The sequence below is a fragment of the Phocoena phocoena genome, chromosome 6, assembly GCF_963924675.1.
Source record: "Phocoena phocoena chromosome 6, mPhoPho1.1, whole genome shotgun sequence".
In the NCBI taxonomy this organism is placed as follows: domain Eukaryota; kingdom Metazoa; phylum Chordata; class Mammalia; order Artiodactyla; family Phocoenidae; genus Phocoena; species Phocoena phocoena.
In genome coordinates, this window is record NC_089224.1 from 32,564,391 (window position 1) to 32,590,397 (window position 26,007).

The 26,007-nt window shown below is 41.9% G+C and overlaps 1 protein-coding gene across 7 annotated transcripts in view; it reads right to left on the reverse strand.

Moving 5' to 3' along the window:
* The window catches only part of NTRK2 (neurotrophic receptor tyrosine kinase 2), a 388,046-nt gene that overhangs the window by 302,021 nt on the left and 60,018 nt on the right, over window positions 1-26,007 (reverse strand). The window lies entirely within an intron of this gene.

Here is a 26,007-nt window from a genome sequence, read left to right on the forward strand (position 1 = left end):
TTTTTTAAAACTGTTTCTATTAAACACTTGGTCATTTTAATTGTAACTTTGGTATTTCTATTCCAGAAACAGATCATTTCTATACCACTTTTGTTATTCTCTGATGATTTGGGGGTTACTTTCAAACTATGTTGTGGCACGTCCATTTGTATTCACAAACACGTTATTAACCAGCCTAAGACAATAATACCTAAAGCATAATTTTGCTCTCCACTTGGTCTTCAGGGACATTTCTATGACAGAATAAACCCTTATTTTTTTTTTAACCCTAATACAACATAGAAAAACAAATGTACTTTCTCTACTGAGATTATAAATAAATGTTGTATCACAGAGAAATTCAAGAGTATATCATTTAATTATTTTGGATGTGTCTTTAGTCTCCAAGATGGTCAGAATATTCATTTAAAAATATTCCTAAGAGAATTTGCAAAAAACGAAAAATTTTTTAACTTTTTAAAATCACTGTCAAAAAGAGCCGGTGAAGGCTTCCGGGAAGATGGCGGAAGAGTAAGACGCGGAGATCACCTTCCTCCCCACAGATACACCAGAAATACATCTACACGTGGAACAACTCCTACAGAACACCTACTGAATGCTGGCAGAAGACCTCAGACCTCCCAAAAGGCAAGAAACCCCCCACGTACCTGGGTAGGGCAAAAGAAAAAAGAATAGGGACGGGACCTGCACCAGTGGGAGGGAGCTGTGAAGGAGGAAAGTTTTCCACACACTAGGAAGCCCCTTCGCGGGTGGAGACTGCCGGTGGCGGAGGGGGAAAGCTTCGGAGCCGTGGAGGAGAGCACAGCAACAGCGCTGCAGACGGCAAAGCGGAGAGATTCCCGCACAGAGGATCAGGGCCGACCGGCACTCACCAGGCCGAGAGGCTTGTCTGCTCCCCCGCCGGAGCGGGCGGGGCTGGGAGCTGAGGCTCGGGCTTCGGTCGGAGCACCTGAAGAGGACTGGGATTGGCTGCGTGAACACAGCCTGCAGGGGGTTAGTGCGCCACGGCTAGCCGGGAGGGAGTCTGGAAAAAAGTCTGGACCTGCCGAAGAGGCAAGAGACTTTTTCTTGCCTCTTTGTTTCCTGGTGCACGAGGAGAGGGGATTAAGAGCGCTGCTTAAAGGGGCTGCAGAGACGGGCGCGAGCTGCAGCTAAAAGCGCGGACCCCAGACACAGGCATGAGACACTAAGGCTGCTGCTGCCGCCACCAAGAAGCCTGTGTGCGAACACAGGTTACTATCCACACACCTCTTCCGGGGAGCCTGTCCAGCCTGCCACTGCCAGGGTCGCAGGATCCAGGGACAGCTTCCCCAGGATAACTCACGGAGCGCCTAAGGCTCGTGCAACGTCATGCCGGCCTCGGCCGCCGCAGGCTCGACCCGCACTCCGAGCACCTCCCTCTCCCCGGCCTGCGTGAGCCAGAGCCCCCGAATCAGCGGCTCCTTTAACACCGTCCTGTCTGAGCGAAGAACAGACGCCCTCCGGCAACCTACACGAAGAGGCGGGGTCAAATCAAAAGCTGAGCCCCTGGGAGCTGTGAGAACAAAGAAGAGAAAGGGAAATCTCTCCCAGCAGCCTCAGAAGCATCGGATTAAAGCTCCACAATCAACTTGATGTCTGTGGAATACATGAATAGGCAACGAATCATCCCAAATTGAGGAGGTGGACTTTGAGAGCAATATTTATGCTGTACAGCTTTGCTTCCACCATTTGTCCTACGGTTCTATCCGTCCGTTTTTTTTTTCTTTTTTTTAATTTTTTTTCTATTTTTTCTTAATTTTTTTTCATTTTAATAAATTTATTATATTTTATCTTACTTTATTTTATTTTACTTCATCTTCTTTCTTTCTTCTTTCCTTCCCTCCTTCCTTCCCTCCTTCCTCCCTCCCTCCCTCCTTTCTTTCTTTGCTTCTTTCTTTCTTTCTCCTTCTATTAATTCATTCTTTCTACTTTTATTCTGAGCCTTGTGGATAAAAGGCTCTTGGTGCTGCAGCCAGGAGTCAGTGCTCTGCCTCTCAGGTGTGAGAGCCAACTTGAGGACACTGGTCCACAAGAGACCTCCCAGCTCCACATAATATCAAACAGGGAAAATCTCCCAGAGATCTCCATCTCAACACCAGCTCCCAGCTTCACTCAACGACCAGCAAGCTACAGTGCTGGACATCCTATGCCAAACAACTAGCAACACAGGAACACAACCCCACCCATTAGCAGAGAGGCTGACTAAAATCATAATAAGTCCACAGACACCCCAAAACACACCACCAGACGTGGACCTGCCCACCAGAAAGACAAGATCCAGCCTCATCCACCAGAACACAGGCACTACTCCCCTCCACCAGGAAGCCTACACAACCCACTGAACCAACCTTAGCCACTGGGGACAGACACCAAAAACAACGGGAACTACGAACCTGCAGCCTGCAAAAAGGAGACCCCAAACACAGTAAGATAAGCAAAATGAGGAGACAGAAAAACACACATCAGATGAAGGAGCAAGATAAAAACCCACTAGACATTAATGAAGAGGAAATAGGCAGTCTACCTGAAAAAGAATTCAGAATAATGATAAAGTTGATTCAAAATCTTGGAAATAGAATGGACAAAATGCAATAAACATTTAACAAGTAACTAGAAGAACTAAAGATGAAACAAACAACGATGAAAAACACAATAAATGAAATGAAAAATACTCTAGATGGGATCAATAGCAGAATAACTGAGGCAGAAGAACGGATAAGTGACCTGGAAGATAAAATAGTGGAAATAACTACTGCAGAGCAGAATAAAGAAAAAAGAATGAAAAGAATTGAGGAAGTCTCAGAGAACTCTGGGACAACATTAAATGCACTAACATTCGAATTATAGGGGTTCCAGAAGAAGAAGAGAAAAGAAAAAGGGACTGAGACGATATTTGAAGAGATTATAGTTGAAAACTTCCCTAATATGGGAAAGGAAATAGTTAATCAAGTCCAGGAATCACAGAGAGTCCCAAACAGGATAAATCCAGGGAGAAATACATCAAGACACATATTAATCAAACTGTCAAAAATTAAATACAAAGAAAACACATTAACAGCAGCAAGGGAAAAACAACAAATAACACACAAGGGAATCCCTATAAGGTTAAGAGCTGAGCTTTCAGCAGAAACTCTGCAAGCCAGAAAGGACTGGCAGGACATATTTAAAGTGATGAAGGAGAAAAACCTGCAACCAAGATTACTCTACCCAGCAAGGATCTCATTCAGATTTGATGGAGAAATTAAAACCTTTACAGACAAGCAAAAGCTGAGAGAGTTCAGCACCACCGAACCAGCTCTATAACAACTGCTAAAGGCACTTCTCTAGGCAAGAAGCACAAGAGAAGGAAAAGACCTACAATAATGAACCCAAAACAATTAAGAAATGGGAATAGGAACATACATATCGATAATTACCTTAAATGTAAATGGACTAAATGCTCCCACCAAAAGACACAGATTGGCTGAATGGATACAAAAACAAGACCCATATATATGCTGTCTACAAGAGACCCACTTCAGACCTAGAGACACATACAGACTGAAAGTAAGGGGATGGGAAAAGGTATTTCATGTAAATGGAAACCAAAAGAAAGCTGGAGTAGCAATTCTCATATCAGAAAAAATAGACTTTAACATAAAGACTATTAGAAGAGACAAAGAAGGATACTACATAATGATCAAGGGATCGATCTAAGAAGAAGATATAACAATTGGAAATATTTATGCACCCAACATAGGAGCACCTCAATACATAAGGCAAATACTAACAGCCATAAAAGGGGAAATCGACAGTAACACATTCATAGTAGGGGACTTTAACACCCCACTTTCACCAATGGACACATCATCCAAAATGAAAATAAATAAGGAAACACAAGCTTTAAAGGATACATTAAACAAGATGGACTTAATTAATATTTATAGGACATTCCATCCAAAAACAACAGAATACACATTTTTCTGTAGTGCTCATGGAACATTCTCCAGGATAGATCATATCTTGGGTCACAAGTCAAGCCTTGGTAAATTTAAGAAAACTGAAATTGTTTCAAATATCTTTTCTGACCACAACGCTATGAGACTAGATATCAATTACAGGAAAAGTTCTGTAAAATATACAAACACATGGAGGCTAAACAATACACTACTTAATAACGAAGTGATCACTGAAGAAATCAAAGAGGAAATTAAAAAATACCTAGATACAAATGACAATGGAGACACAACGACCCAAAACCTATGGCATGCAGCAAAAGTAGTTCTAAGAGGGAAGCTTATAGCAATACAATCCTACCTTAAGAAACAGGAAACATCTCGAATAAACAAACTAACCTTGCACCTAAAGCAATTAGAGAAAGAAGAACAAATAAAACCCAAAGTTAGCAGAAGGAAAGAAATCATAAAGATCAGATCAGAAATAAATGCAAAAGAAATGAAGGAAACGATAGCAAAGATCAATCAAACTAAAAGCTTGTTCTTTGAGAAGATAAACAAAATTGATTAACCATTAGCCAGACTCATCAAGAAAAAAAGGGAGAAGACTCAAATCAATAGAATTAGAAATGAAAAAGGAGAAGTAACAACTGACACTGTAGAAATACAAAAGATCATGAGAGATTACTACAAGCAACTCTATGCCAATAACATGGACAACTTGGAAGAAATGGACAAATTCTTAGAAATGCACAACCTGCCAAGACTGAATCAGGAAGAAATAGAAAATACGAACAGACCAATCACAAGCACTGAAATCGAAACTGTGATTTAAAATCTTCCAACAAACAAAAGCCCAGGACCAGATGGCTTCACAGGCAAATTCTATCAAACATTTAGAGAAGAGCTAACACCTATCCTTCTCAAACTCTTCCAAAATATAGCAGAGGGGGGAACACTCCCAAACTCACTCTACGAGGCCACCATCACCATGATACCAAACCCAGACAAGGATGTCACAAAGAAAGAAAACTACAGGCCAATATCACTGATGAACATAGATGCAAAAATCCTCAACAAAATACTAGCAAACAGAATCCAATAGCACATTAAAAGGATCATACACCATGATCAAGTGGGGTTTATCCCAGGAATGCAAGGATTCTTCAATATACGCAAATCAATCAATGTGATAAACCATATTAACAAATTGAAGGAGAAAAACCATATGATCATCTCAATAGATGCAGAGAAAGCTTTTGACAAAATTCAACACCCATTTATGATAAAAACCCTGCAGAAAGTAGGCATAGAGGGAACTTTCCTCAACATAATAGAGGCCATATATGACAAACCCACAGCCAACATCGTCCTCAATGGTGAAAAACTGAAAGCATTTCCACTAAGATCAGGAACAAGACAAGGTTGCCCACTCTACCACTCTTATTCAACATAGTTTTGGAAGATTTAGCCACAGCAAGCAGAGAAGAAAAGGAAATAAAAGGAATCCAAATCGGAAAAGAAGAAGTAAAGCTGTCACTGTTTGCAGATGACATGATACTATACATAGAGAATCCTAAAGGTGCTACCAGAAAACTACCAGAGCTAATCAATGAATTTGGTAAAGTAGCAGGATACAAAATTAATGCACAGAAATCTCTGGCATTCCTATACACTAATGATGAAACATCTGAAAGTGAAATCAAGAAAACACTCCCATTTACCATTGCAACAAAAAGAATAAAATATCTAGGAATAAACCTACCTATGGAGACAAAACACCTATATGCAGAAAATTATAAGACACTGATGAAAGAAATTAAAGATGATACAAATAGTTGGAGAAATAACCATGTTCTTGGATTGGAAGAGTCAACGTTGTGAAAATGACTATACTACCCAAAGCAATCTACAGATTCAATGCAATCCCTAGCAAACTACCACTGGTAGTTTTCAAAGAACTAGAACAAAAAATTTCACATTTTGTATGGAAACACAAAGGACCCCGAATAGCCAAAGCAATCTTGAGAACGAAAAACGGCGCTGGAGGAATCAGGCTCCCTGACTTCAGACTATACTACAAAGCTACAGTAATCAAGACAGTATGGTACTGGCAGAAAAACAGAAAGATAGATCAATGGAACAGGATAGAAAGCCCAGAGGTAAACCCACACACATATGGTCACCTTATCTTTGATAAAGGAGGCAGGAATGTACAGTGGAGAAAGGACAGCCTCTTCAATAAGTGGTGCTGGGAAAACTGGACAGGTACATGTAAAAGTATGAGATTAGATCGCTCCGTAACACCATACACAAAAATAAGCTCAAAATGGATTAAAGACCAGATGTAAGGCCAGAAACTATCAAACTCTTAGCGGAAAACATAGGCAGAACACTCTATGACATAAATCACAGCAAGATCCTTTTTGACCCACCTCCTAGATAAATGGAAATAAAAACAAAAATAAACAAATGGGACCTAATGAAACTTCAAAGCTTTTGCACAGCAAGGTAAACCATAAAGAAGACCAAAAGACAACCCTCAGAATGGGAGAAAATATTTGCAAATGAAGCAACTGACAAAGGATTAATCTCCAAAATTTATAAGCAGCTCATGCAGCTCAATAACAAAAAAACAAACAACCCGATCCAAAAATGGGCAGAAGACCTAAATAGACATTTTTCCAAAGAAGATATACAGAGTGCCAACAAACACATGAAAGAATGCTCAACTTCATTAATCATTAGAGAAATGCAAATCAAAACTACAATGAGATATCATCTCCCACCAGTCAGAATGGCCATCATCAAAAAATCTAGAAACAATAAATGCTGGCGAGGGTGTGGAGAAAAGGGAACCCTCTTGCACTGTTGGTGGTAATGTAAATTGATACACCCACTGTGGAGAACGGTATGGAGGTTCCTTAAAAAACTACAAGTAGAACTACCATCTGACCCAGCAATCCCATTACTGGAAATATACCCTGAGAAAACCATAATTCAAAAAGAGTCACACACCAAAATGTTCATTGCAGCTATATTTACAATAGCCAAGAGATGGAAACAACCTAAGCGTCCATCTTCGGATGAATGGATAAAGAAGATGTGGCACATATATACAATGGAATATTACTCAGCCATAAAAAGAAATGAAATTGAGCTATTTGTAATGAGGTGGATAGACCTAGAGTGTGTCATACAGCGTGAAGTAAGTCAGAAAGAGAAAGACAAATACCATATGCTAACACATATATATGGAATTTAAGGGAAAAAATGTCATGAAGAACCTAGGGGTAAGACAGGAATAAAGACACAGACCTACTAGAGAATGGACTTGAGGATATGGGGAGGGGGAAGGGTAAGCTGTGACAAAGCGAGCGAAAGGCATGGACATATATACACTACCAAACGTAAGGTAGATAGCTAGTGGGAAGCAGCTGCATAGCGCAGGGAGATCAGCTCGGTGCTATGTGACCGCCTGGAGGGGTGGGATAGGGAGGGTGGGAGGGAGGGAGACGCAAGAGGGAAGAGATATGGGAACATATGTATATGTATAACTGATTCACTTTGTTATACAGCAGAAACTAACACACCATTGTAAAGCAATTATACTCCAAAAAAGATGTAAAAAAAAAACAGTGCCAAAAAACATTTGCTACTTACTCTTCACTGAGAAGTAACTGGGTGTCTATATGAAAGCCTGCTTGGAATTAAATTCTGATGTAATATTTAAGTGATTACACAATGAATTTCCAAAGCCACTTTCTATGCTTTTAGTCTTTCCTTACCATGTTAAAAAGTAAAATTTGTAAACCATAAAGTTTACTTGGTTCTCATTTCATTTCTGAACTCTTAGCAGAAAAATACTTAACATAAGTGAAACTTGAGCCAAGTTTCTGTTCATGTGTTCCCCAGTGAAGAATCAAGGTTAGTCTAAATGAAGAACCAAATAAAAGTAGTCCTAATGCTAAATTAGAATTTCAACCCAGTTCAACTAGAAGAATATCTATTTTAGCAGGGGAAAAATTAAGTAGATTGTTGGGCACTTCGATTCAGGGATGCTACATACTGCCATGCAGTCCATGTTTTGTACAACTCCTGGGGGCACCATTAAGACTATCATCTATGTTAATGGAACCATCTGGAATTGTGCAGTGCACAACCTGTGCAGCCACTTCTGATGAATTCATGCTAAGTTATCGATTCCAGTCATTTTCAATTGTATTTTGAGTTTCATAATCTCAAACACCACTTCAAAGTAGCTTTGAGTTACAAAATGCTGATATGCATTGTCAGAATTATTTGTAGCTGATATGACATTCCTGAGAAGGATCTTGAAAGTTGCCCTGCAGGTTGAGGGGTAATTCAGTGAATAAAGCAGGAGAATATCCCAGGAGCAGCCCTGGGAATATCATTTGCAGGACACCCACTCATCCCCTGAAGTCCTTTCTCTTTGCAATGTCCCTGGACCTAATGGTGTCCCCTCAAGATGAGGATTTTCCACCCCTGCTGAAGGAAAGGTTCTATAATCCCAAGAGAGCAAGTCATTCTTTGAACTTGTAATTCTTCTAAAGTAACAGTAATCTGTTACTTTAGAAGAACCCACTCAGATCCCCTTCTCACTGTGCCCTCAACCTACCATCTGAATTTGCAAGGCATCCGCCCACTAGAGTGTACTCTTCACTTCTAGACCTGACTCCAGGTCCCTGGGACCCAGAGTTCCCTCAACACAGGCCCCCCACACACTTGCTGGGACTAGGCAGCCTCTCCCCTACATTGGTCAGCTCCAGGCGGCCTCACCATCAGTGTGAGCTCCCTCCCTCTGACTCAAGACCCCAAGGGTGGGGTGACGACTGAGCGAGAACGGGTGGGCTGAGGTGTCCACATGCACACCCATCCCCTCTCATTATACCTCTCGCCATGTAGCTGGAGGCACAGGGCAGGGGACATGGCCGGGACCAGCTCTACCAAAACCACTATGTTCTGGCTTGGAACTCCAAGAGTCTGAGAATTTGATCTTCAGACCCAGGCTTTCAGGTCATTATGAACATACATTTGCCAAGGTAGGAGGATAGAACCTATTTAACAATTCCTTAACTGGATGTACATTTTTTAAGTATTTGGATATAAGTATGTGGACCCTCATTTGTACTAGATTAACCAACCAACCAACCAAGATTGCCTGAGGCCAAGGAGTTTAAGTTTTAAAACTGGGATAGTTCCGAACAAATCCTTGCAAATTGTCCAGGATGAGGGCTTTCCCTGGACATAGGACTTGTAGTGCTAAAATTGGGACCAGTCAGTCACCCTGATTTATTCTCATGCTCTCAGCAACTCCACATGTAGCCACCACCTGATTCCATAAGAAAGTAAAAAGACTCAGGATTCAGAGCCAGATGTATCTACGCCACACGTGAAAGGGCTTCAGTGAATATGACTGACATACAGGTGTATTCAGGTTCATCACAGAAAGGGAACACCCAAACACATTACTCACACAAAGCCCCAGGAAGATCCAAAATGTCGAATCAATTCAATATAGCAAATGTCAGGTACAGAAAACTGGGGTTTGGGGTGGGATCAAAAGGAAATAGGTTAGCTCAGAATCTGGAAAACAGGTCCTTTTCCAGACTTCCAATTCATATCAGTGCATGCCTTTTCTACCAAATTCACCATCAAAACCATTAGGTCATGTCTACACTTTCTGAGAAGCACTATATTTTCCTAGCTTCATTGTCCCAGATGCATGAGAAGTACTGTCATTTCACTTTCATTGTCAGGATTAGCCAAGTTTAGTGCAAGATTATGAAACTCACAGAAAGACAACGTAGGAGGAACAATAATGGGTTTTTTTTTCCTTCCCTACCGTACTGTACTATGTCTGACGAGGACCTACTCATCGAAAGAAAGATATGCCTCTTTCTGTACGAAGGCTTAGGAGGCCTGCCATGTGGACGGATGCACAGACCTGGACTTTATGAAAAGCCAGGGTCACATTACTCCAGCTGACCCCAGCTTATCAAGCAGATTATTTTGCTTCTAGCAACTTCTCAGTCAAGCTAACCTCCAGTGAGGTTTACACACAAATAGCACAGTAGTTATTAACATCATTTTAAATGCAGACACAGGAAAAAAAATCACCATTTCCTTTTTAGACTTTTGGCAATGGTCAAATTTTGAAGATACCCTGCCATTTTAAAGTCTAATTTACTTAGTTTAAATTCATTCATTATGTACCGTCATATGCTAAAGGTAGGAACCGCTGTTGGGAGATAATCAGGATTAAAAGGTGAGTGAGAAAAGACAAACATGAGCTAGAAGGGGAAAAGCCAGTGAAAAGAGAATGAATGAAAGATAAATGCACTTGAGTAATGCACTTGTCGTGGAGATTTGAGAAGGGTTATGTTTCCTCGAAGACTATCCGAGTAGCTCTGTTTGAGTAAGAAATCTTAGACAGAGGTAGCAGAGGTGGCCTCAAGACCTAACGCTTTCTGTTGGGAATCTCCAGAATAAAATATGGACATCCTGGAACTCCCTTAACCCACTGGCATTCTGAACAAGCAGCAGACCATCTCTACCTCCACAGCTCACCCAAGAGCAGAAGCTACACCAACCAAAACCAGACGAGTGCCAATGTCTGCTTGTCTGATGTTCAAGTACTATCTTCCCAAGAGTGCTGAGCATCTCCAGGTGCTACACTCACTAGTATCTCGTGCTTTTTTTTTTATTATTATTAAAACAATAAGAATAACAACCATTTATTTGCCCTACTTCTTCAATTTGGGCAGTGCTTAGTGGGCTCCACGTCCAGCTGGGACTGCAAGATCCAAGTTGGCTTCCCTTCCCTCCATGCCCCTCGGCTGGTATGACTGGGACAACTTGGGGCTGGCTGGGCTTCTCTCCATATCTTCGTAATCCTCCACAACCTCTTTCCCAAGGTTGGTGTTTATCTCCAACCAACCTAAAGTCTAGACTCAGAACTGACACAGTGTTATTTCTCCCATTTGCTATTGGCCAAAAAAAAGTCAAAAGGTCAACCAAAACTCAAGGAGAGGGAAAAAGGACTGCATCTCTTTATGGTCTGAGAAGATGGGTGCAACAAATTCTTCCATTTCTGTCAGTACCTCATTCTTGACCCAAGGCATGTTGTCAGGAATTATGGGAAGAGGACTAAGGTCCAGAGTGCAGCCTGAAATCTGAAACACCCCAAGTGAAAAGAGCAATGGAAACTGTATTATAACCACACACACACTCCTGACAAAGCTTTGTATTCAACGTGTCATGTCTGCACCTCCAAGACACAGACCCTTTGGGCATTTAGGCTTCTAAACATGGACGATAAAATCATTTTTCTCCCCTCAACAATATCAAACCAAAGCACTCCGCCATCCTCTTAATTCCATGCTAAATGACTTCATGCAAGGACCTGTTTACTTCCATTTTCTAATCTCATTTATAGCTGGTGAGTAAATCTTATGACTTTATATAAATCTTCACGAGAAAATCTTTATGACTTTTTAACTGTAAAACTCTACAGTAAAAGGAAAAGCACATTTGTAGGATTAAAAAAAAAACTGTGGGAAGATAGGTAGCCTGACCAGAGGGTTCACTTTCCATTCTGCTCTGAAGATAAAAATAATAGTGGAGGCCAAGAGACACATCTGTTTCTTTCCTTTAAGCTTTTAGTCTCTCTCTAATGCTCTAAAAAAAAAAATTTAAGACTTTTCTTGCAATTCTTTTTGCAGACTCTTTTTAGTGTGATCTTAAAAAATATTTCAAAGAATTCCATATGATAAAGGCATAGCAAAAGATTTGTTCTTTTCAAATAAACTGCCCTTGCTTTGTCAACAGTGTTTTCTAACTCAAGGCAGTCTGCCTTTTGATTTCCAGATCCTTCTCCTCTTCCCTGTCTAAATGGCAGGCTGAACTCGGGGCCTGAAAACGTCAGGGGTTCGGACGTCTGGGTTTTCTTTCTGGATGAACCATTACTGTGCCATGAAGCACTGGGAGCCTCTTCCCATTTTCTGTAACAAAGGAGTCTGCATCCGACAGAAGAGGATAATAACATTGGCTTGGCAACTCCTCAGGTGCTTCAGGAGGCATAATTAATTAACATTAGTACTCTTGAGACCAAAAGAGCTATTTAAGTATAAATCTTAATTATCATGATTATTATAAGTCTATAGCTGAACTATACCCTTCTCCATTTTTAAGGCAGAAAAGCAACTTTTCTGTCTAAAACTTTCTGTCCTTTCACTCCCAGGACAAGACATGGGTCCTGACAAATGGCCTTAAGAACAAGTAGTGGGGGGCTTTATATTTTCTTAATGTGTAGCATTTGGAGAAATTTCCCCACCGTACATTCTTTGGCCTAAGTACACCAAACCTAAACAGGCCAGTTCGAGGGCAATTCTAAGTGCTGTAGAGAGCTCTAGTTCATCCAGACGTCATGAGTCTTTGGATAAAACGGCACAAATGAAAAGCTGTGGGGAAAACTCTTCCAATATTTATAGTTTGCTCCTGACGCGCATTTTGCATAGGAGGCAACTGCTCCCAAATTAGGCAGCATAAGTCACTGACTCCCACTGCTTGTGTGAATGAGCATTCTTGAGCTGTGACATTCTTCCTGAATGAGTGGGCCTTAAAGGCACTCTTTATGTACAGCCTAAAGAATGGAAAGCTTTAAAACCCGGGTGTTTTATCATCTAGTGCTCTGGCTAGGCTTGTTCCAAGCCTAAAGTATTAATCATTTGATTAATGATTTCAACAGGAGAATCCACTCTTAAGCAATCAACGTGTTCACGTTTACAGTAATATCTGACCTTGAAAATTCTTAGAACTTGTGCTATCTAATCAAAAGATGCTAACAAAGGCTCCAGGTTTCTTCCTCATGGCACTCACAAGCAATCTCTCTGCCATGAATTTCTCCTAGAATTGTGCTTAAAAGGTACCCTCACCACTCCTAATCTCCACTCAGTCTCCACCCACACATTCGTGCTCATGAAGGGACTTCTCTATAGGTGGGATTGAATTCCAGTGACATCCACATAATGGATCAATTTCATCTTAGACAAGTCTTATTTTTGACCTGTAAGCTAAATAGGATACAGCAGAATCTTTAGAGAATCCTCAGATAACCCCATGCTTTCTATGTTTGTGCCTGCACTGCTGTCTCTACTTATTCACTCTCCCAAACCTCCTTAAGCCATCCTACCTTTTGCCAAGCCCGATTAGAGTGCATCTCTGTGCACCAACTATTCCATATTTTTATCATTATTGCTGGTTAATACCCTTGGAGAGTCAGTGAGGTGACCTCGATGGATGCCTGACCAGTTCTTTCAGTGCTCACACCCCCACCCCCACCACTGACCCTGGCTAGGTTCTGCAGGGCAGAAGCGAACTACCCTTACTACTCAAAGCGTGGTCCATGGATTTTGAGCACCATCTGGGAGCTTGTTAGAAATGCAGACTCTAAGCCCTTCTCCAGACTCATAGCATCAGAATCTGCATTTAACAGGATTCCCAGGAGATCTAATTGCTCATCAAAGTTTGAGAAACCCTGGTTTACAACTCCATGGCAAGTTTGACCAAAGTCCAAAGGCCCCAGTGGACATAAAGGATAGTAATTTTTTCAGTGAAGCGTAGAGCAAACCTGAAAATAGCATACCTAAATGTTGAGGGAGGAGGGCAGCGACTGCAGAAAATATTAGGGGTAAGGGCAAGAGGTGTGTTTTGTCCCCAGTGGCACATGTCTGGACCCCACTCCAAATGGAGAGGGGGAGGAGACAGCTTAGACATCTGAGAGAGCTCACATTCACCCACCCTCTCTAGGAGCCCAATGCTGACTTAGTTTTCTCCTGAAAGGGCCTAGTCTAGAAAGCTCAGGTAGTCAGGGGGCAGAGTCTGGAGGTCCTCTTCTCTGGGCAAGCCCAAGTCTCTAGATGAGGGAGGACAAAGCCAAAGCCGAGAGAAAAGCGTTTCTGGTCAGCAAGTTTCTTCCTAAAGGCTATAGGGCATAAGCACAAAGGGACGTGAGGATGGGTACCGTGTCATTATGCTCTCACACCTCCCTCAGGAGAGGACCACACTGAGCTCCTCCCTATTCCGGGTCAGGTACCCTGAGGGCACTCCCAGACGCTCATCTTCACAACCACCTTCTAAGGAGGTGCTAGAACCCTACATTTTACAGAGAAGCAAAGCTAGGTTTAGAGGTGGTAAGGAAATCACTCAAAGCCACACAGGTCGTGAAAGACAGAACTCTTATGTGAATCAGATCTGAGTTCCAAACCCAAACCCTTCCCCCTGTGCCAAGCTTCCTTTGGAATAATGAGGAGAGGGGGATAACTATGTTTAAATTCCAAGCTCAAACACCAGATATGAATGAGTCATTTGGATCCATAGCAAAAGACAGGAGTTAACTCATTAAAAGTAAAATTTCTGAGGTTCTACCTATTCCATTTAGTTTTTCTGTTCAATGGCTTCCACAAAAAGAGAACATTCGAAGTGGTGCTTAATTCTTTATTGCCTGCAATTTCTGCACACTTTCAGCTGAACAGCTTTCCTTCCTGCCTTCCATGAGTAGATCCTGCCTAATAGCGGGACGGGGACATCCCTGGGAATTAGAAGCCAGGGTAAAGACCACCACAAACAGAAGCAGGGGACAGAAATGAAAGCCCAAGGGTTTCTTCATCTTTCATCATTTTATGGGTGGTTGCAGTGTTTTCTATTATTGGGAGAAAGGGCTTTGTTTTATTGCCTGTTGGTGGGTAGCCCAGCGCCCTCTGTTTGTTAAACCTCCAGACAGATCTGACAAATTGTTCAAAATCCTAGGTTTCTAGTACAACAGGATGTTAAGCAAGACTCTCCTGCCTTAGTAACCGACACCAAAGTGAACATGAGACACTCACAGGCGGAATTCACAAAGGAAATGGCTGAGAACTGAATCCACTGTCCTTTGAAACATCTGATTCACGCTGAGACTTCAAAAGGTCCCAGAGAGAAGAGAAAAAGGAAGGACTTATAAAGAAGTTTCTTTGGGGAGAAGTGTTACCAACGTCACCACCCCACCATGAGGCTTCCACCGGCTGCGCTTGAGGACGTGTCCTGTGTTCTCTGCAGGCAAAAGGCCCAGAGGACAAGTGTCTGGCTCTGCCAGAGAAGGCTCAGGCCACCTGTGGTGGAACGTTTGGGTTCCACCTGTACATCCAGAAATGTCAGGCAGAACAAGGGATCACTAGGGTTCCCCGTGGACCAGATGGAGGAAGTCTGCACGAGGAGTCCAGAGGGCCAGAGGGACCCCCAAAGCTGCATTCCTGGGTGCTGAGGAAGGAGGTGCTTCCAGCAGCCAGAACAGAAATGCATTTATGTCGTGGGAACTGCAGGAGAGGGGGCTGCAGAGAGAGGAATCTCCACAAAGGTCTCCAGGAAACAAGATCGGTGAATCGGCATTGAACACCGCCAGGTCCCAAGAGCACAGAGCCACCAGCCAGCACACTTCCCCACCCTCTGTACCCCAAGCCCAACCCCTCCGCCTCATTAGCGAGCTCCAGCCCCTGCCCCCATGCTGCCAGCCCAAACTGGGAGGGGAGAGGACACTGACCCTCAAAACAAGTCCAGAGTTGGTTTCTAACTCAGAAGAGACATCCTGTTTCTCAGTTGAGATTTTGTCTGCAACCTCAAGTGACCAAAGGATTGTCTGTTACTCAACAATGAGCAGAAAAATCTTACTTGGGTCAGAGCTCCCATCCAGACCAGTGACTCTCACACTTGGCTGTACATTGGAGTCACTGGGAATCTCAAAAATGAAAAATGCCAAAGCCGGAGCCACTGAATCAGAATTGCCAGAGATGGGCCCCAGGAATGTGTCTTAAACAATGAAATAAGATAAAACAACAATTAAAACTCACCGGTTGATTCTAACGAGCAATATAGAGTGCGATGCTACTGTTCTAGGAACCCGAGAAGATTACTCTTACTGATTAAATTGTAAAGGGCCGATGGAAAACCAAAACAAAATGAAATTAATTTGACTGTCACCAGTTGTGCTCTTCCATGTGTTAGAAAGATAAACACCACCATTCTCTAGATTGCACTGCATGTCGTGCTTTAGACATCTCAGAACTGACCAGAGCAGAGTTCAGTTCTAAGCATGGGACCCGAAACAATCGATCTAGTGTTTGAAGTTTGGGAAAGTCTTTCCTCCCTTTCTCAGTTGCTAGCCAGGCTGCCAGTGATGATCAGATAGAAAAAGCACTGGCCTGGTACCCGGGCCCTGCTGACATCTGAGGACCTGATAACACCTGTCCCTCCTCACAGCACCCTGGCTAGGGCTGGTGTCTGGTATCGGACTCTGCAAGGTCCCAGCACCCCGGAGAGACGTTATATGGGGATCTTTACTGCCTTTCTCCCAAACTCACACGCCATCGATGGCACCCTCCTGGCCTGGCTGATGCTGGCTCAGGGTCTCTCTGCCCCATCCTTGCTCCAAGTGGAAAGCAGAGTGTCTGCCACCACATCCCGCGTTTCCACACCATGCTGTGCGAGAGGCAATTGGGACTGTCACTAGGTTCAGTCAGCCATCCTTCTCCATGCTCACCCATTTTTCTTTTATCAGGGACTTTTTGTTTGTTTTTATTTCTGTTTTAATTTCTTTCAACACGCTTCATTCTCTATCTCCAAATAGCGGGTGAATTCCTAAGCAAAGGGACCATTTCACAGAAATCTCAGTTCTGAGCTGAATGAGGAACACACATGCCCAAGGATGAAAGAGCTGCCATTTTAATTCTTCTGGCTTCATACGGTGATGCAAACAGCTTCACAGGGATCCCAGGGTGCCTGCTTCCTGGTAAGTCCAGAAACTCCCAGTGTGAAAAAAGGGGATCTCATCAAAACAACTAGGAAAAAAAGTAGCTGAAACTTCTTATCATAAAGATTTGTGGGAGCTAAACTTCTTGAGCAATTACTATAAGATGACAGCAGAAATACTGAAGGGCTATAAATCCAAATGTGACCTGATGTCCTTAACTTGGAATGTACATTGAGACCAGAAGGGAAATTACATATATATATGCTATTTGTCTATTTTTCTTTAGTTTTAAAGAGGGTTAAGAGGGAAAGAAAGCAATTCTAAGAAAAGCCGTTATCTGTGGGCTACGGCTACAAATCTCATAAATACCCACAAAGATTCTATCACACAAAGCCAAGTAAGGTCACACTCTAATTGGTCAAAGTGGTTTATGGCCCATAAGGCCCATTTATATCCACTATCAACCCAGGCCAAGTCTCTTTCATTTCCACTTTCATTTATTACTCCTTGATAGCTGGTCCTTGAGTAAATACTTAAAATGAAAAAAAAAATCAGACTTTTCTAAAAGCCGTATTTACATTGAAGATCTGATAAAAAGGAATAAATGAACAAGAAAATGGAAAAAAATTGAGAGAAGAGAACATCTTTATAAAATGCAGCTTAATTTTTGCTTTAGATAAATAAATATTTCCTTTTAAGGGAATATTTGAGAGACTCCAAAATATTCTTATGCCAGAAAACCATTCTTTCCTATCACTAGCTAAGTTAAAACTAACAAAAGTGATCGATAAAAATGAGGCCACAGAGATAAGAGGAGTTAAGCTCTACCAAATATTGGTACCATACAGAAATGTTCAAAAGAAAATACATCAAAATCCTATCTAAAATAGAAGCTACTGGCTTTACACTGACAGAACAGTGCTCATATCAAAGCACACAGACCACTTCTAAAACTTTTAAACACCAGACCTTCACCCTGGAATCAAGTTCACCTCCAACTGTTTCAAAAGTCAGTTGTTGGCCAAATTCACATAAAGTCTGAAGTTTAGTTAAGAGTAACATACCAATGTCAGTTTCTTAGTTTTGACAAATGTAAGTAATGCAAGATGTTAGCATCAGGGAAACAAGGTGAGGCATATCTGGGAACTCTGGATACCATCTTTGCAACTTTTCTGTATATTTAAAATTATTCACAAATCAAAAGTTTATTTAAAAACAGACAAAAAGCACTTGTCCCAAAAGCAGTCTCTGAATTTAACTATAAAGCTGTTATCCCTCCAAACATGCAGGAAAAGGAACATAGCAATCTAGCTGTTTACTACAGCAAATGTAGCCAAGCAACTAAACTCTCAATTAAGAGGAAGATTTAATGAAACAGACAACAACTGCCAGGGTGTCTGGGTAAGTCATCCAAACATAGCTTGTTTTATGTGCTCCTGAAAGGCTGTTTGTAAATCAAACTTATATAATTCAAATCACATTTTGAGCACACTAAGGAAGCCTGTGCATTTAAAAAGCTGTTGAGGGGCTTTTTGGAAGATGGCAGAAGAGTAAGACACGGAGATCACCTTCCTCCCCACAGATACATCAGATATACATCTACACGTGGAACAACTCCTACAGAACACCGACTGAACGCTGGCAGAAGACCTCAGACCTCCCAAAAGGCAAGAAACTCCCCACGTACCTGGGTAGGGCAAAAGAAAAAAGAATAAACAAAGACAAAGGGATAGGGACGGGACCTACACCAGTGGGAGGGAGCTGTGAAGGAGGAAAGGGTTCCACACACTAGAAGCCCCTTCACGGCCGGAGACTGTGGGTGGTGAAGGTGGAAAGCTTCGGAGCCGCGGAGGAGAGCACAGCAACAGGGGTGCAGAGGGCAAAGCGCAGAGATTCCCGCACAGAGGATCAGGGCCGACCGGCACTCACCAGCCCGAGAGGCTTGTCTGCTCACCCGCCGGGGCGGGCGGGGCTGGGAGCTGAGGCTCGGGCTTCGGTCGGAGCGCAGGGAGAGGACTGGCAGCGTGAACACAGCTTGAAGCGGTTAGTGCACCACGGCTAGCCAGGAGGGAGTCCGGGGAAAAGTCTGGACCTGCCGAAAAGGCAAGAGACTTTTTCTTGCCTCTTGGTTTCCTGGTGCGTGAGGAGAGGGGATTAAGAGCGCTGCTTAAAGGAGCTCCAGAGAAGGGAGCGAGCCGCGGCTATCAGCTCGGACCCCAGAGACGGGCATGAGACGCTAAGGCTGCTGCTGCCAACATCAAGAGGCCTGTGTGCGAGCACAGGTCACTATCCAAACCTCCCTTCCGGGGAGGCTGTTCAGCCCGCCACTGCCAGGGTCCCGTGATCCAGGGACAACTTCCCCGGGAGAACGCACGACACGCCTCAGTCTGGTGCGACGTCTGGTGCGACGTCGCGCTGGTGCAACGTCACGCCAGCCTCTGCGCCGCAGGCTCCACCCGCACTCCGAGCCCCTCCCTCCCCCCCCCACCCCGCGCCCCGGCCTGAGTGAGCCATAGCCCCCGAATCAGCGGCTCCTTAAACCCCCTCCTGTCTGAGCGAAGAACAGACGCCCTCCGGCGACCTACACTTAGAGGCGGGGCCATATCCAAAGCTGAGCCCTGGGAACTGTGCGAGCAAAGAGAAAGGGAAATCTCTCCCAGCAGCCTCAGGAGCAGCGGATTTAATCTCCAGAATCAACTTGATGTACCCTGCATCTGTGGAATACCTGAATAGACAACGAATCATCCCAAATTGAGGAGATGGACTTTGAGAGCAAGATTTATGATTTTTCCCCCTTTCCTCTTTTTGTGAGTGTGTGTGTATGCTTCCTGTGTGAAATTTTGTCTGTACAGCTTTGCTTTCCCCATCTCTCCTAGGGTTATATCCGTCCGTTTTTTTCTTTTTTAATTAAAAAATATTTTTTCTTAAAAATTATTTTTTATTTTAATAAATTTATTTTATCTTACTTTATTTTATTTTATTTTATCCCCTTTCTTTCTTTCTTTCTTTCTTTCTTTCTACTTTTTCTCCCTTTTATTCTGAGCCGTGTGGATGAAAGGCTGTTGGTGCTCCAGCCAGGAGTCAGTGCTGTGCCTCTGAGCTGGGAGAGCTAACTTCAGGACACTGGTCCACAACAGACCTCCCAGCTCCATGCAATATCAAATGGCGAAAAACTCCCAGATATCTCCATCTCTACACCAACACCCAGCTTGACTCAACGACCAGCAAGCTACACTGCTAGAAACCCTACGCCAAACAACTAGCAAAACAGGAACACAACCCCACCCATTAGCAGAGAGGCTGCCTAAAATGATAAGTCCACACACACCCCAAAACACACCACCACACATGAAAGACACCAGAAAGACAAGATCCAGCCTCATCCACCAGAACACAGACATTAGTCCCCTCCACCAGGAAGCCTACACAACCCACTGAACCAACCTTTGCCACTGGGCACAAACACCAAAAACAACGGAAACTACGATCCTGCAGCCTGCGGAAAGGAGACCCCAAACACACAGCAGATGAAGGAGCAAGGTAAAAACCCACCGAACCTAACAAATGAAGAGGAAATAGGCAGTTTACCTGAAAAAGAATTCAGAATAATGATAGTAAAGATGATCCAAAATCTTGGAAATAGAATAGACAAAATGCAAGAAACATTTAACAAGGACCTAGAAAAACGAAACATGAAACAAGCAACGATGAACAACACAATAAATGAAATTAAAAATACTCTAGAAGGGTTCAATAGCAGAATAACTGAGGCAGAAGAACGGATAAGTGACCTGGAAGACAAAATAGTGGAAATAACTACTGCAGAGCAGAATAAAGAAAAAAGAATGAAAAGAACTGAGGACAGTCTCAGAGACCTCTGGGACAACATTAAACGCACCAACATTCGAATTATAGGGGTTCCAGAAGAAGAAGAGAAAAAGAAAGGGACTGAGAAAATATTTGAAGAGATTATAGTTGAAAACTTCCCTAATATGGGAAAGGAAACAGTTAATCAACTCCAGGAAGCACAGAGAGTCCCATACAGGATAAATCCAAGGAGAAATACGTCAAGACACATATTAATCAAACTGTCAAAAATTAAATACAAAGAAAACATATTAAAAGCAGCAAGGGAAAAACAACAAATAACACACAAGGGAATCCCCATAAGGTTAACAGCTGATCTTTCGGCAGAATCCCTGCAAGCCAGAAGGGACTGACAGGACATATTTAAGGTGGTGAAGGAGAAAAACGTGCAACCAAGACTACTCTACCCAGCAAGGATCTCATTCAGATTTGATGGAGAAATTAAAACCTTTACAGACAAGCAAAAGCTGACAGAGTTCAGCATCACCAAACCAGCTTTACAACAAATGCTAATGGATCTTCTCTAGGCAAGAAACACAAGAGAAGGAAAAGACCTACAATAACAAACCCAAAACAATTAAGAAAACGGGAATAGGAACGTACATATCGATAATTACCTTATATAAATGGATTAAATGCTCCCACCAAAAGACACAGACTGGCTGAATGGATACAAAAACAAGACCCATATATATGCTGTCTACAGCAGACCACTTCACACCCAGAGACACACACAGACTGAAAGTGAGGGAATTGAAAAAGATATTCCATGCAAACAGAAATCAAAAGAAAGCTGGAGTAGCAATTCTCATATCAGACAAAATAGACTTTAAAATGAAGACTATTACAAGAGACAAAGAAGGATACTACATAGTGATCAAGGGATCAATCCAAGAAGAAGATATAACAATTGTAAATATTTATTCACCCAACAATACATAAGGCAAATACTAACAGCCATAAAAGGGGAAATCGACAGTAACACATTCATAGTAGGGGACTTTAACACCCCACTTTCACCAATGGACACATCATCCAAAATGAAAATAAATAAGGAAACACAAGCTTTAAAGGATACATTAAACAAGATGGACTTAATTGATATTTATAGGACATTCCATCCAAAAACAACAGAATACACATTTTTCTGTAGTGCTCATGGAACATTCTCCAGGATAGATCATATCTTGGGTCATAAATCAAGCCTTGGTAAATTTAAGAAAATCGAAATTGTTTCAAATATCTTTTCCGACCACAACGCTATGAGACTAGATATCAATTACAGGAAAAGTTCTGTAAAAATTACAAACACATGGAGGCTAAACAATACACTACTTAATAACGAAGTGATCACTGAAGAAATCATAGAGGAAATTAAAAAATACCTACAAACAAATGACAGTGGAGACACGACGACCCAAAATCTATGGGATGCAGCAAAAGCAGTTCTAAGAGAGAAGTTTATAGTAATACAATCCTACCGTAAGAAACAGGAAACATCTCGAATAAACAACCTAAGCTTGCACCTAAAGCAATTAGAGAAAGAAGAACAAAAAAACCCCAAAGTTAGCAGAAGGAAAGAAATCATAAAGATCAGATCAGAAATAAATGAAAAAGAAATGAAGGAAATGTTAGCAAAGATCAATAAAACTAAAAGCTGGTTCTTTGAGAAGATAAACAAAATTGATAAACTATTAGCCAGACTTATCAGGAAAAAAAGGGAGGAGACTCAAATCAATAGATTAGAAATGAAAAAGGATAAGTAACAACTGACACTGTAGAAATACAAAAGATCATGAGAGGGCTTCCCTGGTGGCGCATTGGTTGAGAGTCCGCCTGCCGATGCAGGGGACATGGGTTTGTGCCCCGGTCCGGGAAGATCTCAAGTGCCGTGGAGCAGCTGGGCCCATAAACCATGGCCGCTGAGCCTGCGCGTCCAGAGCCTGTGCTCCACAACAGGAGAGGCCACAACAGTGAGAAGCCCACATACCAAAAAAAAAAAAAAGAAAAAAAAAATTATGACAGATTACTACAAGCAACTCCATGCCAATAAAATGGACAACATGGAAGAAATGGACAAATTCTTAGAAATGCACAACCTGCCAAGACTGAATCAGGAAGAAATAGAAAATATGAACAGACCAATCACAAGCACTGAAATTGAAACTGTGATTAAAAATTTTCCAACAAACAAAAGCCCAGGACCAGATGGCTTCACAGGCAAATTCTATCAAACATTTAGAGAAGAGTTAACACCTATCCTTCTCAAACTCTTCCAAAATATAGCAGAGGGAGGAACACTCCCAAACTCATTCTACGAGGCCACCATCACCATGATACCAAACCCAGACAAGGATGTCACAAAGAAGTAAAACTACAGGCCAATATCACTGATGAACATAGATGCAAAAATCCTCAACAAAATACTAGCAAACAGAATCCAACAGCACATTAAGAGGATCATACACCATGATCAAGTGGGGTTTTTTCCAGGAATGCAAGTATTCTTCAATATACGCAAATCAATCAATGTGATACACCATATTAACAAATTGAAGTAGAAAAACCATATAATCATCTCAATAGATGCAGAGAAAGCTTTTGACAAAATTCAACACCCATTTATGATAAAAACCCTCCGGAATGTAGGCATAGAGGGAACTTTCCTCAACATAAAAAGGCCATATATGACAAACCCACAGCCAACATCGTCCTCAATGGTGAAAAACGGAAAGCGTTTCCACTAAGATCAGGAACAAGACAAGGTTGCCCACTCTCACCACTCTTATTCAACATAGCTTTGGAAGTTTTAGCCACAGCAAGCAGAGAAGAAAAGGAAATAAAAGGAATCCAAATCGGAAAAGAAGAAGTAAAGCTGTCACTGTTTGCAGATGACATGATACTAAACATAGAGAATCCTAAAGATGCTACCAGAAAAATACTAGAGCTAATCAATGAATTTGGTAAAGTAGCAGGATACAAAATTAATGCACAGAAAATCTGGCATTCCTATACACTAATGATGAAAAATCTTAAAGTGAAATCAAGAAAACACTCCCAATTTATCATTGCAACAAAAAGAATAAAATATCAAGGAATAAACCTACCTAAGGAGACAAAAGACGTGTATGCAGAAAAGTATAAGACACTGATGAAAGAAATTAAAGATGATACAAATAGATGGAGAGATATACCATGTTCTTGGATTGGAAGAATCAACATTGCGAAAATGACTCTACTACCCGAAGTAATCTACAGATTCAATGCAAACCCTATCAAACTACCACTGGCATTTTTCACAGAACTAGAACAAAAAATTTCACAATTTGTATGGAAACACAAAAGACCCCGAATAGCCAAAGCAATCTAGAGAAAGAAAAACAGAGCTGGAGGAATCAGGCTCCCTGACTTCAGACTATACTACAAAGCTACAGTAATCAAGACAGTATGGTACTGGCACAAAAACAGAAATATAGATCAATGGAACAGGATAGAAAGCCCAGAGATAAACCCACACACATATGGTCACCTTATCTTTGATAAAGGAGGCAGGAGTGTACAGTGGAGAAAGGACAGCCTCATCAATAAGTGGTGCTGGGAAAACTGGACAGGTACATGTAAAAGTATGAGATTAGAACACTCCCTAATACCATACACAAAAATAAGCTCAAAATGGATTAAAGACCTAAATGTAAGGCCAGAAACTATCAAACTCTTAGAGGAAAACATAGGCAGAACACTCTGTGACATAAATCACAGCAAGATCCTTTTTGACCCACCTCCTAGAGAAATGGAAAGAAAAACAAAAATAAACAAATGGGACCTAATGAAACTTCAAACTTTTGCACAGCAAAGGAAACCATAAAGAAGACCAAAAGACAACCCTCAGAATGGGAGAAAATATTTGCAAATGAAGCAACTGACAAAGGATTAATCTCCAAAATTTACAAGCCGCTCATGCAGCTCAATAACATAAAAACAAACAACCCGATCCAAAAATGGGCAGAAGACCTAAATAGACATTTCTCCAAAGAAGATATACAGAGTGCCAACAAACACATGAAAGAATGCTCAACATCATTAATCATTAGAGAAATGAAAATCAAAACTACAATGAGATATCATCTTCCACCAGTCAGAATGGCCATCATCAAAAAGTCTAGAAACAATAAATGCTGGAGAGGGTGTGGAGAAAAGGGAACCTTCTTGCACTGCTGGTGGGAATGTGAATTGGTACAGCCACTATGGAGAACAGTATGGAGGTGCCTTAAAAAACTACAAAAAGAACTACCATATGACCCAGCAATCCCACTACTGGGCATATACCCTGAGAAAACCATAATTCAGAAAGTGTCATGTACCAAAATGTTCATCGCACCTTTGTTTACAATAGCCAGGAGATGGAAACAACTTAAGTGTCTATCATTGGATGAATGGATAAAGAAGATGTGGCACATATATACAATGGAATATTACTCAGCCATAAAAACAAATGAAATTGAGTTATTTCTAGTGAGGTGGAAGGACCTAGAGCCTGTCATACAGAGTGAAGTAAGTCAGAAAGAGAAAGACAAATATCGTATGCTAACACATATATGGAATCTAAGGAAAAAAATGTCATGAAGAACCTAGGGGTAAGACAGCAATAAAGACACAGACCTACTGGAGAACGGACTTGAGGATGTGGGGAGGGGGAAGGGTAAGCTGTGACAAAGCGAGCTAAAGGCATGGACATATATACACTACCAAATGTAAAATAGATAGCTAGTGGGAAGCAGCCGCATAGCACAGGAAGATCAACTCGGTGCTTTGTGACCACCTAGAGGGGTGGGATAGGGAGGGTGGGAGGGAGGGAGACGCAAGAGGTAAGAGATATGGGAACATATGTATATGTATAACTGATTCACTTTGTTATAAAGCAGAAACTAACACACCATTGTAAAGCAATTATACTCCAATAGAGACGTAAAAAAATAAATAAAGAGTTTAAAATCAAAATAAATAAATAATTAAAATGCTGTTAAATAAATACCAGGATAACAGGAAGATGTATTGTGTAATGAGAATTATTGCATTCTCGTTTGGTGAAGGTGGCTTGCAGCCATCACCTTTGTCCATGTGGCTGCCCTGCGAGCCACACTAGTACATGCTGCCCAAGCAGCCCCTACCCCATGGGCCTCCAAGTTTCTGTTTTCCCTTCCCCTCTGCAAGGCTGTTTTTGTGTGGCTTTGATTAACTCGGGACTATTATGGTGAGGAATTCTAATCATGGACAGGTCCCAGTATCCGAACACAGGGCTCAGTCTCTACAATAGTACCAGGTATTTGGGCAACACAGTCAAGCAAGTAAGAATACTTCACTGAGCAAGAGTAACTGGAG